The sequence below is a fragment of the Rattus norvegicus genome, chromosome 3 (assembly GCF_021556685.1).
Source record: "Rattus norvegicus strain SHRSP/BbbUtx chromosome 3, alternate assembly SHRSP_T2T, whole genome shotgun sequence".
NCBI classification, from domain to species: Eukaryota; Metazoa; Chordata; class Mammalia; order Rodentia; family Muridae; genus Rattus; species Rattus norvegicus.
In genome coordinates, this window is record NC_141536.1 from 104,610,192 (window position 1) to 104,628,600 (window position 18,409).

General features: G+C 42.9%; 1 protein-coding gene and 1 non-coding gene across 9 annotated transcripts in view; one reads left to right on the forward strand and one right to left on the reverse strand.

The window, feature by feature from the left end:
• The window catches only part of Fsip1 (fibrous sheath interacting protein 1), a 142,607-nt gene that overhangs the window by 32,917 nt on the left and 91,281 nt on the right, over window positions 1-18,409 (reverse strand). The gene's annotated exons all lie outside the window — the stretch shown is intronic.
• Window positions 3,547-3,653, forward strand: LOC120102132 (U6 spliceosomal RNA). Its single transcript, XR_015685155.1, has one exon. It is a non-coding gene; the product is annotated as a U6 spliceosomal RNA (small nuclear RNA).

Below are 18,409 nucleotides of genomic sequence, written 5' to 3' on the forward strand. Positions count from 1 at the left end.
ATCTAAAAGTAAGCTTCACTTTCTGAGTTAAGTCAGTCACTGGGGCATAAGGGCAGAGCTCACGGGTAGAATGTTTTTAGCATGCTCAAGTCCCTGGGTTCAATACCCAGCATCTGCTGGGATGGGAGTAGGGGTGTTGTAACATTAAATGCTACAAAAAAATCTGCTATTAAACTGTTACAAAAAGAAAAAACAAGAGAATTTTGAGATTGTACTAACAGTTGAAAACTCCTGGAAATTTTCCATTTTCATCCCTATCTTATTAAAACATTTGCCATACGGCCATGGAGCTCATGGCTTTGTGTGACTCACTGTGTGCTACTTTCATAATCTGAATTTGATATAGACATCACTTCCACAGAATGGATCACAGACCTAGCCCTTAAGGAAATCAGACACAGAAGCCGCTAAGCAATGACGGCTCTAAGTGCAATGTGTCTTATCAATACATGTGTAAGTATACATTACCTAAGATATCTGAGATGTATTTTGGAACGTTTCCCCTTTCGGTCATTTATGCAATGGTTCTGGAAAACACTTTGCCCTTCAGGAAGCAGAAAGCAGAACAAAGAGAGAAATCTCCAAATCCCCGGCAGCAAGGGAAGATCACACCTCAGCATTTGACTGACACTGCTGTGCTCTTCTAGTCCAGAAAACTGAGTGAAGATTCACGGGAGATTTTAACAGGAGTGAGACGCACTGGGAGAATTTATATGCTTGCTCACATAAACTTTTGCGATGTAAACAACACTCAGGAAATCCATGCTAACCATCTCTTAGCTGGTGTCTTAGCTGACAGAAATTTCTCATGAATTCAGTATTCTTATAAAAATAGTAACCAACATATTTTAACATTTTTACCTATTCTGACAATTCTTCACTGCCCCTCTGTTTGTCAAGATGTCACAGACAGCTGAGGGGGCACAGTCGAGCTTACTTCTTCCTTCTCATATTCAAAGGGCTCCTGGATTTGTGCTTTTCCTAGGGCAAGTCTACAAACCAGTATGTGACCTACTTTCCAGCCACAGACTCTGCTCTTCAGCATATTCTGGTCTTTTCCATCCCATCTGGCCCCACACCTCTCTCAGGTTATTTTCCCCAAATGATATTTCCACTGTGTCTCCTTCTGTGCAAAAACCAACAGGAGTCCCCTGTTGAATCAAGTCTTTAACACCCAGCTTGACCCTCCACAACCTGACAATATCTGCCTCTTCTGCTTTATGTCCACCTCTCCCAACATTTTCATTCCAGTCAAGCCAATATCCTTACTGCTTGCCACTGAAAAAGTCAATCATGTTTATGAACTCTTAAGAGGCTTTAATAAATAACATCAATTGCTAAGAATTAACATTCCACAAACACTGGGTAATCTGGTTTCCTTTATGATCCTGTGTTCCTGATTTAATGAAAAGCAACTTAGAAGGGGAGGGGCTTATTTCAACCTAAAATGCCAGGTTATAGCCCATCGTCGAGGGAAGTTAAGGTAGGCCTGACTGCTCTTTCACGAAGCATTACCTCCAACCAACTCTCTTCCCGGCCAAAGAAACCATAGTGGACGTTGCTCACTAACTGGCTTACAGCTGCTGAGGAATGGTACAACACACAGTGGGCTGGGCCCTCCTGCATCCATGAACGATCAGGACAGTCCCCCACAGACATGCCCCAGGGTCAACAAGATCTAGGCAGGTTCTCTTTCCACAAAAGGGTGCAGCAAGGTGACTGTTAAGGCTAACTAGGACATGTGAGCATGAAATTTCCACATAGCAAGGAAATCTGTTTGGAAAACACAAGTTTTATCACTTGATTATAGACTGCAGTATTATTATTTTATTCTTTCCTTATTTGTGCATATTCCAGTCTCCTTTCATTTAACTTTTTGTTGATTAGTCTCCTTCAAATGTCAAAAGATTTACATCCTACCACCCCTGTATCTGAAAAGCAAAGATTAAAACAATATGTACTTATTTCATTCTTTGATGAAAGTGTTCCAAAATGCTTAATTCGTTTTTTGTACCTTGGGAGGAACAGCAGCAGTAAATCTTTGACAACTGAAGCTGAGTGAAATCACACAGAGAGAATGGCACCACTTCTCAGAAGGACTTCAAGCGAACTACTTCCCTGGGCATCAGTGCCTTCATCCGAGCAGTGAGGAGAGACACCCAGCTCTAAAGCTTATATTCCCATATCTCGGTGCTTAAAGGGCCCTCCTAGTAGGAGCAGGGGAGACCGTGGTGCTTAGGACAACTTGAATGGTTGGGGGACAAGCTCAGGAAGTTTCAGAAGGGAGGACTGTTAATAAGGAGCCCACAGCCCATTCTTGTGATATTTTGGCAAAGGAAGTGGCTACTTTTTTGAGGCTGTATTGAAGAGATTTGGATTAATAGCTTTGACAGATGAGATCTCAATACAGCCTAAATTTGACTATGTCGTGTGGTTATTAGTGGTCACTCGTGTGGATCTGCAATAGGAAGGAGCAAGCTGGACAAAGAGAAACACAAAATACACATGCGGGGGAAAAGCTTCATTGGAGCCAAGTCCTGTGCTCACAGGAATAAAGGATGTGGTGACCTGGGGAGCAGTGAAAGAACACACCTAGCTAAGCCTCCAATGCGTGAAAAGAAGTTAAAGAAAAGCTTAAACAGTGAATGAAACCATCAACAACAGAAAACTAATGCAAATGTAACTGAAGGAGGAGGCCAAGCGCCAGCCCCATCAGCTCAGAACACATGGTTCTGGCTTTATAGTCAGAAACAAGAAAGGGGCTGTGGAATGTACCTCCCTGGCTGAGGAAAGCCGCCATGGAGACCAAGCGTGTGCCAGGATGTCCCTATACAGAGGCCCAGAGAGGCCATTGTGTGAGGCTGTGACAGTAAAGCCCTGATTGTGCTCGAACCCCCAGGATGTTGGAGATGTCAGAATGATGGGTTCCCTGCCAAGGAAAGCTGCAGGGCAGACATGGGACATGCAGGATAGACATGGAACCAGGCCAGGACAGAGAGGTGTGCTGCACAGAGCTGCAGACATGGACCAGGCCAGGACAGAGAGGTGTGCTGCACAGAGCTGCAGACATGGACCAGGCCAGGACAGAGAGGTGTGCTGCACAGAGCTGCAGACATGGACCAGGCCAGGACAGAGAGGTGTGCTGCACAGAGCTGCAGACATGGACCAGGCCAGGACAGAGAGGTGTGCTGCACAGAGCCGCAGACCTGCTGTCCTGCTGAGTGTGCTCTTGCTTTGGTTCGGAATGTTCTCGTTACGCCATCTTTCCTCCCTTTTGGAGTGGGAATGTATCTTCTGTGCCATTGTCTGTTGGAAGCATGTGATATGCTTTTTTATTTTGATTTCAAAATATTTGTGTTTACAATTGAGAGGATGCCTTGAGTCTCAGAAGAGTCTTCAGACTTTGGACTTTTAAACAGTGCTGAGAATGGTAGACTACAGAGACTTTGGGAGTTGTGCTGAATCCATTTTGCAATATGACATGGCCGTAAGCCTATGGGGGCCATGGAATGGAATGTGGTGGCTTGAATAAGAATGTCCCATGGCGTGCTCGCTTCGGCAGCACATATACTAAAATTGGAACGATACAGAGAAGATTAGCATGGCCCCTGCGGAAGGATGACACGCAAATTCATGAAGCGTTCCATATTTTTAAAGAAGGGGAGGGGGAGGGACTAGGGGGATGTTTGCCCGGAAACCGGGAAAGGGAATAACACTTGAAATGTAAATAAGAAATACTCGTTAATAAAAAAAAAAAGTAAAAAAAAAAAAAGAATGTCCCATGGCTCATAGATTTCAATGCTTAGTCACCATGGAGTAGAACTCTTGAAATGACTGGAAGGATTAGGAAGTGTGGCCATACAAAGATTAAAACAGAGACTGAAGTAACACCCATTCAGAGCCTGCCCCACATGTGGCCCATACAGATACAGCCACCCAATTAGACAAGATGGATGAAGCAAAGAAGTGCAGACCGACAGGAGCCGGATGTAGATCGCTCCTGAGAGACACAGCCAGAATACAGCAAATACAGAGGCGAATGCCAGCAGCAAACCACTGAACTGAGAATAGGACCCCCATTGAAGGAATCAGAGAAAGAACTGGAAGAGCTTGAAGGGGCTCGCGACCCCATATGTACAACAATACCAAGCAACCAGAGCTTCCAGGGACTAAGCCACTACCTAAAGACTATACATGGACTGACCTTGGACTCTGACCTCATAGGTAGCAATGAACATCCTAGTAAGAGCACCAGTGGAAGGGGAAGCCCTGGGTCCTGCTAAGACTGAACCCCCAGTGAACTAGACTGTTGGGGGGAGGGCGGCAATAGGGGGAGGGTTGGGAGGGGAATACCCATAAGGAAGGGGAGGGGGGAAGGGGGAAGGGGATTTTTGCCCGGAAACCGGGAAAGGGAATAACACTCGAAATGTATATAAGAAATACTCAAGGTAATAAAAAAAAAAAAAGGAAGTGTGGCCATAATGCAGGAAGGGTGTCATTGTGAGTGGACTTTGAGGTTTCAAAAATCCATGCTAGCCCCCCCTCCCCATGTAGAAATCTCAACTCTTTCTCCAGTACCATATCTGCCTGCAAGCCACCATGCTTCCCACCATCATGATAAGAGACTAACTCTGAATAGGCCAGCCCCAAATAAATGTTTTCTTGTATAAGAGTTGCCATGGTCATGGTGTCTCTTCACAGCAACAGAAGAATGACTACGACACACATCCAGAAGTTTTTAAAGAATTCTACTGCATCCTTCCCTCCCAAGGCTTAGGGATTGTTACAGAAGACGAGGCAAAAAGACTGGAAGAGCCCAGGTGGTGGGTGAATACAAGGAAACAGATATGGAGTCACAGTGACTGTGACAGCATGCACAAACCCTGTGCAAGCTCAAGTCAGACCAAATGCCAGCATGGAGAGGGGAGGTGGCAGCAAGTCCCACCCCTAAGCAAGGAGCTATTGGCAGTTGGCAGCTATCTGGAAAGGGAGAGTCAGTTTTCTTTACGGGTGTAATCTCCAATAAATTAATCTTGCTCCAATGGAAGGCCACACTTCCGAGAATGTGTGGGCTGTACCAAGTGACCTTTATGCCTTAAAAAGAGAAGTTGCATAGTTAGAGAAGATCTAGGAAGAATGATAAGGGATAAATAAGATCAAAATGCCTTGTCTGAAATTCTTAAAGAATAAATGATAAAAATGCATCTTTGTGCTGGCTTTAACCAATTTTCTTATTATTTTCCTTCTTTAAATAAAATAACTATTTGAGTTTCTTATCATTTGGGTTTAAATCAATAGAAGTTTTACTAGAGCTGAGTAGATGGCTCAAGAAATAAAGTGCTTGCTATCTAACCATGAGGACCTGAGTTTGGACCCCAGGACCCATCTAAAAGCAAGTCTGACAGTACGACATTAAGTAGAGTCAGAGAGATCACAGGAGCCCATTGGTCAGGCAGTAGAGCTGAAGTGGTATACTCCGGGTTCAGTGAGAAATCCCATCTCAAGAAACAAGAAAGCAAAGAAAATGAACCCTCATCTTCACATGAACCCATATGGGCAAGGAAACACACACACACACACACACACACACACACACCCCACACATACATGCACACACACACACACCACACACACATACATGCACACACACACAAACCACACATACACACCACACACATACATGGACACACACACACACACACAAACCACACACACACCACACACATACATGCACACACACACATACACACATACACACACACAAACCACATACACACACACACAAAAACCACCTACACACACACAAACCACATACACACACACAAAACACACACACACCACACACATACATGCACACACACACATATACCACACATGCACACACATACACAGAAACCACAAACACACACACACACATATATATACACACAGAGACACAAAACACATGCATACACACATACCACACATACATTTTCACACATTCTCTCATGCACACCACACTCACATATTCTAACATAGGGGACACCCTTATAGAAGAAGGGGGGATGGGATAGAGGGAAAGGGAATAACATTTGAAATGTAAATTTAAAAATATCCAACAAAAAAAATTAAAAAAGAACACTTAAGCTTAAGAAAGATAAAATATCAAAAAAATAATAAAAATAACTTATTAACTTTCTGATGAAGATCGCAATCACATGTGGTGATGTTGTGATTAAAAATTAATTCTAAACATTTGTTATATTTGGAGTTAGTACTTCCTTAGTTGTGCATTTTCAACTTCCAGCTGTATTTATAAAAGCAAATTCTACTTATTCAGGGGTAAAGGCATGCAGAAATAAATGGGTGTTGTGAATTTTGTACACACAAAGGGAATGATCAAAAGATCACACTTACCTAATGCTTTTCTTTTATAAAAAAAAAAGTTTAGATCTACACAGGCTTTGTGTCTACTGGATTTAATTGAAATAACTACAGAGAAGTAAAAGTAAGCTTGTCTATTAAACTTCTCAAGAACTCAAACCAAAAATGGTCCTTCATAACAGCATTTCATAGCTAATAACTGGCTGAAGTTCCCTAGCAAACACCATCCTTTGGACTGAGTGGAAGGTGACTAACTTCTTAGGCTTATTAAGCATTGCCTTTGTTGGGGTTCCTATTGCTGTGCTAACATGCCATGGTCAAAGTCTACTTGGTGAGGAAAGAGTCTATTCCTTTGTTCAGTTTAGTCACACAGGAAGTCGGGGCAGGAGCTCAAGGCAGGAACCGAAAGGCAAGAACTGAAGCAGAAGCCATGGAGGAGCGCTGCTCACTGACTTGCTTCTCCAGGCTTGTTTGGTGTGCTTTCTTATAGCACCCAGGACCACCATCTCAGGAATGAAAGCACCCAGAGTGCGGTGGGTCCTCCCATATCAATCAAGAAAACGCACCACAGGATTACCTACAGGAAACATTCTTGCTTGAGGTCACCTCCTCCCTAATGACTCCAGCATGTGCCAAGTATACATAATAGTAACCAGCACAAGCATCAGCTGCATACATGTTGTGCTAAACATGGGGTTAGAGGTAAGCTATTCAAAGTTCCCACCCTAGGTGACTTAATGTGGATAATCTGCGTAATGTAGACTCGGAATGGAATGGAGATAAGAATAACCATTCTGTGTAATCAGATATGAAATTAGCATCTCAGAGCCAAGAACACTGCACAGTCAGCAGCATAGCTTCTGTCTCCAGAAACTTCTGGCCTCTAGTGGAGGACTGTGAACTGCAGACTGTAGTGGTGGAAAGGTACACCTTTCCAGTTCTGCGCTGTTACCCTTCGCTCCTCATACAGTGTGTTGTAAGAGTATGGCGTCGGTCTGTGATGTGGTATATGGTACAGGCTATGATATAGGTAGATGGTGTTGGTACTGTGCTTTCTAACAAGTTGAAATTTCCACTTTCCTGGTTCTCTCATTCTCATTCAAACTGAACTGCACAGGTAAAAGACTTCAAACCCCTCACCAGAAAGTGAGGTGAGTAACTGTGGCTGTCTTTTAGGATCTAACCTTGCCCAGAAGACAAAATCACACACAACTAATGCCAATACAAGGCAGACTTAGGCAAGTGTTACGAGACAGACATGTGCTTCAAGATGTCAGGGGCTAGCTCAACAGCAGAAAAATATTAAAAAAAAAACATTTAACATGGTGTAGGAATATTAAATAGGCATTTCTCTTAAGAAAATTAGGCAAATGGTAGCAAGCATATGAGACAATGCTTAATCGTACTCATCAATCACAGGGGACGTGAAGATTGGGGGTAGAGCAGAAAACAGCGGCTGCCATTGTGGCTTTGGAGAAAGAAGGATCCTTGCACACTGCAGGTAGGGTGTAAAATGGTGCCACTGCTGTGACAAACAACACAGGAGTTCTTTAAATGTTCCAACAAAGTTACCATAGGACCCAGCAATCCTGCTTCTGGGAATATGCCCAGAAGAACTCAAAGCAGAGAGTCAAACAGTTTAGACACCCATGTTAATAGCGGCATTATTTACAACAGCTAAAATGTGGAAGCAACCCAAGCACCCATGGACAGATAAACGGCAAACACGGTGTGGTAGATGCAAGAATTGAGGCATGATTCTGCGTTGAAACGATGAACTCTGACCCCTCACAACATAAATGAAATTTGAGGACAGATAAAGTGAAATAGGCAAATGGGAACCAATAAGCTGTACAGACTCTGAGGATGCTCAGGATGCTGAGATCCATGGGGAGAGGAAGAACAGTGGCTGCCATGGACTGGAAAGGAGGGGAGAATGGGGAGCTGGTGTTTCATGAATACGGTTCCACTCAGAAGGGGAAACAGTATGGATGAATTGTGGTGCTGGCTGCAGCAGAATCTGAGACAACTTGATACCAGTGAGCTGCGCATTTTATGCTGTAGGTATTTCCCTACAATGACTGTTTAAAGTTGCTTTGTTTATCTTCTGTTTTGCTCTGTTGCAAGTGTGAATGGAGAAGGATCTTAGCCAGGCTGTAAAGGACACAGAGAAGCTAGGAGCAGGAAGAAAGAAAACAGCTGAAGACACTGAGTGAGGATCCCGTGCTGAGGAGGGTGGCCTGATGCAGAACTGCCTGAAGGGAATGGGATGAGAGCAGATGGAGCTGAGGGCACTTGTGCCTATCTCGAATGGCTTTGAGTGCCATGCTAGAACATCTTTATACATAAATAGACTTGAACCCTAAAAAAAATGTCATTGTCAGCATCAAGTAGACCCAGCTGGGACAGGGGATTATGGTCAGAATTCACAAGAACATGATGAAGGAAGAGGCTTCCTAATTAAGAAGAACCTAATGTTATAATACAGTCATTTTCAGGAGTACTATGCATTCGCTGGTGATGGTTGACACCATTAAATTAGTATTGTAATACTACATTAATATACACAATGGTACCTATAGTTGGGGCTCCAATGAAACCAAGCAAATCTACAAACCAGGGCAGTGCCATTCCATGCTCCTCCCTCTTCCTTTCTGGCACCTCTCCAGGTCTCCTACAAAACTAGTTATCGTCTGAAGATGCTATTCCTGAAGCAAGTGACCTAAACCCTGGTTTGAATGGAAGCTCAAAACACATATGCTGGAAACTTATGGGAAACACATTAAAGGGTAGGAACTTTAAGTGGTAACCAGTTCATTAGGGCTGGGGTCTTTGTGAAGTGGGCTCCTGACTTTAAAATCTCCATAGCTGTGACTTGTCATTCTTTTCCTCCCCCTAATCCCTCTTCCCTTCTAGTTCCCTTCTTACCCTCTCTGTCTTCTGCCATAAGAAGACAAGGTAAGAACACCTCTGCCAACGGTTGGGTCCTTGCTCCTGACCTTGGACTCCCCAGTCCAGACTCTAAGTAACAAATCATTGTCCTTTATAAATTACCCACTCTCAGAAAGTCTTTCATAGAACACAAAATAGACAAAACCAGGGCTCAAATTCTGTCTCTGCTGCTGACTGGCTGGAGACTCAGGAAAACGGTTTGATTACTATGGACCCATTTCACCTACAGAACATTACTTTACAAAAAAACAACACCCTTGCTTAAGTTGGAGCCGTCTTCCTATTCAGTATTAAAAGTCAGCACTTTTATGGAAAGTGAAAGGGAAAATGTAAACAGATGCAACAGCCCTGTGCTTGGCTGGATACTAAGAACAACTGAAAACATGGCCACATCAAGACGTGTGTACTCTCATAGTTAGCCTCAAAGGTCAGCCTGATGCAAACCCAGCCATACCTGGGAAGAAGAAGCCCTTACAGGTTGGCCTGCGGCCATATCTATGAAGCACTTGCTTAATTGCTAATTGATTCGGGAGGACCCAGCCCTTTGTGGGCAGTGCCATCCCTTGAAAGGTGGGCCTCAGCTGTATGAGAAATGGAGCTGAATGAACCAGACAAAGCAAGCTGACAAGCAGCACTCCTCTGTGACTTCTGCTTCAATGCCTGCCTCTAAGCTCCTGCCTTGACTTCCTGCCATGATGTACCGCGATGAAGGACAGTAATCTGTAGGCCAAATAAATGCTTCTCTACCCAGTGTTTTATCATAGCAACAGTGTTAATCACTGCAATTTAAAATTAGCCCCAAAACAGAACCAGTTCAAATGTCCATCAAGTGGTGGAAAGGAATGAAAGGTTGTGTGTGTGTGTGTGATAGATCAGACAGACAGACCGACAGACAAACCGACAGACAGAGATTGTTGGGCCATAAAAGGAAATTAAATCAGCTAAATAATAATAATAAATTAGCCTTGAAAACAATATGCAAAGTGAAAGAAACAAAAAGTAAAATCACAAATTGTGTAATTTCATTCATATAATGTCACAATGATCCGATGCTAATGCATTCAGAGGAAGGATGTGAGCTGTGACAGAAGTTTGAGGATTATGGTGACTGCGTATAGTGTTTCTTTGGAGAGCATTCCAGTATTCCAAGAGAAATGAAATAAGCACAACTTTGTGAACATACAGACTATTAGTTTAGCTCAAATTATCTAACTTATAAATTTTTATTTATTTAGAATTTTTAAGTTTGAAAATTAGTTTCATACAAGATTGTAAAGAAGGGCAGCAACCAACAGTCTTACCCAGCTGTGACATCCATGAGCTATCACGCCCAGGGTGGCACAATGACCCAAGGGTATGTAGTGGTAGCACGCATATCTTGACAGTAAGCAACAGCGCTCTTCCTGGATTTAAGACCTGCTCAACAAGAGAAAAATAATGTCCACTATAGGCACCTAGCTATTTCCTCAGGGCTAGTGAAGTTATGGATCGTAAAGGAGAACCCACAGCCACCACTTTACTAAAGCGGTATAATCCCTAAGTATCTTCTAAAAATTGCTCTACTACTCACAGATAAGTGTAGGCCTCACCTCTCATCAAGGAAACTTTTCTTTGTAATAAACAGAGGACATTACAGAACCCACAACCAATTAAACTGCAGAGCTGTTGAGCCCAGACCCAAAGACTACATCTAAAGTACAACTTCCCCGCCTGCGGGTCAGGGGTCAGATGCGCAGAAAGGCCGCAAACACCAGAGGGACAGGGAGTTTGCTGTGAGATTGTTTCTCCTAAAAATGTCAGAAGCTACATCCACAGAGTCTCACCAATCTGATTGCCTAAGTGGGAGTTGAACAGGACAATAGACATGCTAAAGTGAACAGGGGAAAGCCTAAGAGGCCTCAACCCTGCACAAAGAATTACAGGCAAATACGGAATGCAGAGAGTAGAATAAACAGTCTTACCCAGAGAAGAGCATAGCAATTGGTTATCCAATACTAAATGGTCAGTCCTAAAAACATACACATAAATAACACCATATAGACTGTGGAAGTCATGTTTATGTACTTAGGAATAGATACATATATGTGTGTAAGAATGATTAATTTAAAAAAGACCATACATTTGAAAGAGAGCAAGGAGGGATATATGAGAGTGTTTGGAGTGAGGAAAGGTGGAAATGATGTCATTATACTTTGATTTTGACATGTGTCATGACATGCACATGCATGTACACATGATATGTAAGAATCCACATGCGCGCGCGCGCACACACACACACACACACACACACACACACACACACACACACACACACACACTGTCCATTTTAACATCCCTACTGAAAAGTTACTAGATACTGGTATGCCAAATAGTGACTTTAACTACTGAGTTAAAGGGTCCCCTTTTCCATTTATGTCAAGGAACTCATTCAGTGCAGGGCAGGTAACCTCCCACTCACCACCCCTAAGTGATGAGAGCTGCAGGCACGCGGAGCTAGGGCAGCTGCCGAGGCCTACTGGCCTCAGCCAGATTAGCTGATGTAAAATGTTCCCACTTAAGTCCATGCTTCTTTGTTCATGTATCATTTGGATCAGTTTTCATGACAGTACTTAATGATGTAATCACACCGAGGGGAAAAAAAAACCTGAGAGAGGTGAAGATTTCAAATATAATTTCAGAAGGATTTGGGGATTTGATTTGTTCACCTTAACATCCAAGATAAGAGATTTGGGTTTTTCCTTGTTCTAAACCATGTTGGTAAAAATACATTCTTCTCAAACTGCTGGGAGTGTGACAGTCTAGTGCCAGAGGACTATGGTTTTGGTTACAGATGTCAGAACTAATTAAGTTTATTACCCCAGTCCTTCCTAGTCACACATAAATTTCCAGGTCATGGTTACTAGAGTTCAGCCCAGCTGTGGAGCATTCCTTATTCTTCTGAGAGTCCCTGGTATTACCCTTAGTGGAGAATACAGGATTATTATTCAGTCATCCGTCTGGGGCCTGCTCTCCCACATTCCATTCCCACCTGATACAGGGTGAGCACTGTAAAGCTAGATTCTTAGCCAGGCCAGGCTAGGAGGATGGCTTCTAAAAGGTGGTAGCTCACCCCCAGAGGATATTGCTGACGAATGAGCCACTGACTAACCAGAAGCAGCTTCATATCCAGTGTATCAAATTAAACTACGTCCTAGTTAATACTCGCTGCGTACTTATCTCCCCAGCCAGAGTCGAGGAGGTCAAAGAGCCGTGAAGGGCAGTGCGTGAGGGATCATTACTCAAAGGTGTTCAAACAAACTTGTTTTTCAGTAGTTTAAAGATCAGTAGTGAGGCAGAGTCTATAGAGCCAGTGCCTAGATAAATCTAACCAAGCCCCTCAGCTTAACAGGACAGCTTATAATAAGCACGAAGCCTTAAAGTTCAGGTCTAACGTAAAAGGCTGATAACAGCCACATCCAAAGGGATTCCTTAAAAGAGGGGTTGTTATAAGGGTTTGGTACCCACCCAAAAAGGACGAGGGAAAGTTTCAGCATGAAAGATGAGTGCTGGACATTCTGGGCCACACACTCTGCAGTTCTTCCATGAAGAAGATCAGGGCAAGCACATTAGTGGACAGTACGGTCACTCTAGCTCGCCACACCACAGCTCATTCACTCCTTTATGCCGTGGGGGACAGGTACAATTATCTTCCTATCCAGCACCACAGGGTGAGCTTGAGGAAAATCCATTATGTCACTGGAAAGAATACAATAAATACTTCATATTAATAGACTTTTCACGTTTTTTAAGACAGTGGCCAAAGGTCTCCTAAGGATAGATACCTTTTAATACCTTTCCTAAGGTCTTAGTCAGTGGTCTGAGGATCTGAACTCTCCCACCCAGGAAGGAAGGGAGTTCATGAAGACAGAATACAAGTGAAAGTGACAGAGCCTCACACTCTACAGTGCTGCCTGTCACCTTGTCACTAATGGCGGACTTGTTTCTAATGGTGAAATAGTGGAACCTGTTTGAAGCATTAGAGGGCTGTTAAAAGAAATACCAGGAGCACGGGAGCAGAACAGTTCTCAAAATGACAGGCCAGGCAAGCATGGGAGGTCCTCACATTAAACAGCCCTGGCCAAAACCAGTGCTTTTCCACGTTACCAAAATCACAATAGTCTTCAGAATTCTGAAAGTTCAGCAATAACCATTTCAGCTGGTACAATTTAGTCCAGTCTTAAAAGCTAGCTAATGGATCTATATGTCAATTTAAAGTGAGGGTAAGGTATGTTTTTAATGCCCACATGCCAAAAGGCTGTGCTCTAAATAAATTGGAAGAGACTGGATTTGATTTTGGCTAACCAATGGGCACACTTTCAGGAATTTTTAAACCAACACTCAAGTTCAATCACATCCCTAAAAATAGGTGAGCAGTCCGTTCATTTACCAAAGTTGTTTGTTGTAACTAACCAAAAAATTTCAGTCCTGTAGAATTTCACTAAAACCAAGAAATTTGCAGCAAGGTAGCTGAATACAGATATAGAAAAAAAGTCACCTAATGAAGTAACTTTATTCAAGATTCATGAATGCCTCCATGCTGCCTCGTATTCCTAGATATTTCTTTTTTTTTTCTTTTTTTTCTTTTTTCTTTTTTTTTTTTTTCCGGAGCTGGGGACTGAACCCAGGGCCTTGCGCATGCTAGGCAAGCGCTCTACCACTGAGCTAAATCCCCAACCCCATTCCTAAATATTTCTAGTTGTACATTTCCACCTCAGATAATTATGCAGTCCTGCTCTCCTGTTCCTTGGCCACCCCAACAGAGACTGACTTGGCCTCAGGCTTCCCCAAGGAATGAACCTTCAGGTGCTGGGAATGATGCCTGTTGGAAATGCAGCTGCTGCCTCTCTGGAGCAGAAGCCTCTGCCTTCATCATCACTCCTACCCGCCTACCCGCACCCTTATCCAAGCATGCATGTGATTGTCACAGCATGCACACAAGCAGCTAGCAGAAGTCGGTCCCCACCCTCCACCCTGTGGGTCCGGGGGAATTTAACTCAAGTCCATTCGCTTGGCAGCAGTTACTTTAACTGGGCCATCTCACTGGCCAATGGGAAGAGCGTTTTTATGTATAATTTCCCTCATTCTCCCATTCTATGTTATAAAACAAGAAGCAGAAAGGCTGGCTTGTTTACTAAATACTAACTCGGTGTCTGAGCGACTTCAGTGAGAGAGTTTTCCACTTCTCAGACAATGCACAAGTCCAGACTACTCTGTGAATTTTTATCCAGCTCAGCCTCTATTTTTCCATAGGAATTATGGAAGATGACAAAATACTCATTAGTAACAAAAAATCATTTTCTTTACCTGAAAAAGTCCTCTAGAATTAAGCAGATGATACCACTTAATTTGGTGAAAAGATGGTCCAGGTCAACACTGAAAAAGCTGGAACCCTTTAGAGCTACTTAGCCAAGGTCATCAACAGTAAAATGAAGCTTCATTTCCCTCCAACCCATATGCTTAGATTGCAATGTTCTCATTATAATGGAGATAATTGACAATTTCATTTGGTAAGTAATAAAGGCAGTGTGAGAAGTCTTTTCCCCTTTGGAGAAGTTGGGACGATAGGATGGAGTCTTGTTAGACATCTTAGTTACTGTTCTATCACAGTGAAGAGGCACCATGTTCAAGATAATTCTTATTAAAAAATAAAAAAACCATAACCAGGGTTAGCTTACACTTTCAGAGGTTTAGTCTATTATCATCATGGCAGGGAGAATGGCAGCACACATGGTGCTGGAGCAGTAGCTGAGAGCTACATCCTGAGTGGTAAGCAGACAGGGTGTGGGAGACTGACTCTGGGCTAGGCATGAGCTTTAGAAACCTCAAGGCCCACTCCCAGAAACATACTTTCTCCAACAAGGCCATACCTCCTAATCCTTCTAATCCTTTCAAATAGTACCACCCATTCAAACACTTGGGTCCACAGGCCAGTCAACCACATTAGGGCTGTCTAGGCTTGCCACAGACCTCTGTGGTGTAGTTGTCTTCTCAGCATAGCCTCCCACACACCAGGGACTAGAGGCTTGTGCCGCCACACCAGGCAAGAGTAAATCTTCTTAGTTAGCATACTAAATAAAATGTGGAACAAAGGATGTATTAATAATAATAAAAATGGCCAGGTATTTCTTCTGGATGAATTGTATCACTCAGAGCCAAACAAAAGTAGTGAAGAAAGTACAATGGCTGCTCTTTTCTCTGTGGTATATACAAGATCATGAGTATACAAGAAAAATAGAGAATTTCCTCTTTATTTTTTAAATGGGTTCTTGTATTTCACAAAGGAGATTACATTCACAGCAAGACCTAGAAGAACCTCACATACTTATTACCTCCAGTAAACCTAGGAACTAAATAAAATACCAGAAATTTGGAGATGGTTATTGATGATGGGGATAAAACAGCAAACAAGAGACAAGCAAACACTTATTGAATCTGTGGACATATCTAGCCCCTCTCAAAGTGAGAATGGCCAATCTAATAAAAATAACCACAGGCTGAGCCTCCACTTTCTAGTGCATACAGCTCACACATATAGAAGGAAACCATGAAGAGCTGGAAAGACTAACATTAAAAAAGAAGTTACAATTCACAAAAATTAGTTTTAGTATTAAAAAAAGGTTTCCGAATAAAGTAATTATTATGCTGGTTTCTGTGTTATTTGCACGGATAATTTTAAACTACTTTTCAGTTCATTGGCTGTGGCATTTATTACAAAAACTCTGAGCACAAAACCTACTAATTGTTTTAGTTTGTTCCAAGTAAATATAAATATTCATAGGAAAATCTATAAAATAAATGCTTGCAAAATAAAGCATAAAGACAAAATGACTAGTAAATCATATGTTCAAAGAGAATGACAAATAGATTTTCAAACTTTGTCAACTCTGTACCACCCTTCCCAAGCTCAGCTGCTGAGTCCGGTCTGCTTAAAGCAGTTCTGAGCTTCAGAGCCAGGCACATCCACTTCAGAGAATGCCTGGAGCATGAAGTCTGACACCAGGGCTGAGGGAAAGTAAGTGCTTCCTGCCTCACAGCAAGATGCCTGTTCCTTTTTCTAAGCAGAATTCCAGACATTCCATGAGTTCCTTATGAAAATGGGAGAAGTCCATTCGAAAAGTAAGGACTCAGAGCTGCACAAAACAGGCAAGAACTGCATGCTCATTATGAGGAGATTTGCATCTGATCAGGGCGTCTGTCAGAGACACAGTCCACCCCCATCTGCACCCAAAGAGTTCTTTTCAGAGAACTCCATTCAGGTAAGGCTGGATCCTTGACTTCATTACTGAAAAGAATTTCAGGGCTTGTCAGTAGGAAGCAAATTTGGAATTTATTGAAAGAGATTTTTTTTAACCTTAGGTTTTAAGCACAAGGGTTAATAAAAAATAGAAAGAAAGCACTCAGGAAAAGAACAAGACATACCCGAGTGTGTGGGCTTCTCCAAGGAGAGTCCTTCTCACTGGTCTTTCCCAATAGCCATATGTATGATTTTGTGTGGTTTTTGAAGTTGCTATCTTTAAAGGGTTACTAAGGAATTTGAATGGGGTCGTGGAATAGTTCCTGAGATGCACTGAACAATATTACAGTACAAAAGGTAAAACCTTCCACCATAAGAGTTGCATGAGAAGTTAAGATATTTTCCATGTGTACTGGCTGGTTTCATGCATCAACTGGACACAAGCTGGAGATAACACAGAGAAAGGAGCCTCCCTTGAGGAAATGCCTTCACGAGATCCAGATGTAAGGCATTTTCTCAATGACAAAGTGATAAAGGGTGGCAGGGCCCACTGTGGATGGTGCCATCCCTGGGCTGGTGGTCCTGGGTTCTATAAGAAAGCAAGCTGAACAAGCCATGAGGAACAAGCCATTAAGTAACATCCCTCCATGGCCTCTGCATCAGCTCCTGCCTCCAGGTTCCTGCCCTGCGTGAGTTACAGTCCTGACTTCCTTTGGTAATGAACAGCAATGTGGAAGTGTAAGCTGAATAAACCTTTCCCTCTCAACTTGCTTCTTGGCCATGGTGCTTTGTGCAGAAATAGAAACCCTGACTAAGACACAATGTAAACAAAATTAATAGTGTTGTTTGTGAGATTATCAGAAAATGGAAGGAGCAGAATCTATTCATATTAGAAAACTGCTCTGTATAGAGGGCACCATCCCAGTGGGCCTCACAGCAAGGTCAGCTCTGTATAGAGGGCACCATCCCAGTGGGCCTCACAGCAAGGTCCATGTGTTGGGACAGTTGGTTTCAGCTGCTGAAGGCCTTGACCAGACTGGGAGCCCCGTTACTTCCCATGCCCTCTGCAATTCCCTGCTTCTGTTCCACCTCACACTCCAATCGTGGGTTCAACCCGTAAGCCTCTCCTGGCTCTTTCTTCGTCTCAAAACTAAAACAGTGCTCAGAACTAAAGAGATATATGTATAGGTCCTAACGAAACCAAAACAACAACAAAAAACCTACAAAAGGCTCAATGGGAAATTATGACAAAGGGTTTGGTGCCTCCTCATCTAAGTGTGCTTCCCTACCCCACCCCCAAAAACTATATTCTGATTAGGAATATTTCAGTGTCATCCTTTTTCATAATATGAGGACTTAAAAACAGTTTGTTAAATGAAAATTGCTATGACATTTTTAGTAGGACATGAGAGTGTATACAACGCTAAGTGAGGTATCATGGCGAGTCAGCTGAGGTGGGAATCCTCTCTGAATGTGGGAGGCATTGTTCCATGGGCTGCGGTCTCAAGATCTCAAACTACATGAGAGAGAGAGAGAGAGAGAGAGAGAGAGAGAGAGAGAGAGAGAGAGAGAGAGAGAGAGAGAGAGAGAGTGTGTGTGCTGGGCAGGCACATCCGTCTCTATCTGCTTCCTGTGCACAAATGCCATGTGACCAGCTATCTCTCCAGTCTGCCACCATGACTTCCCAACAAATATGGAATGCTGGAATTTATGTTAGAGTGGTAAGCTGGGAGAAACCCTCCCTCCCTGTCCTAAATTGATCGTGCTGAGCATTTTGTCCCAGCAACAAGTCACTCACACAGGAAACTAGTACTGAGAAAC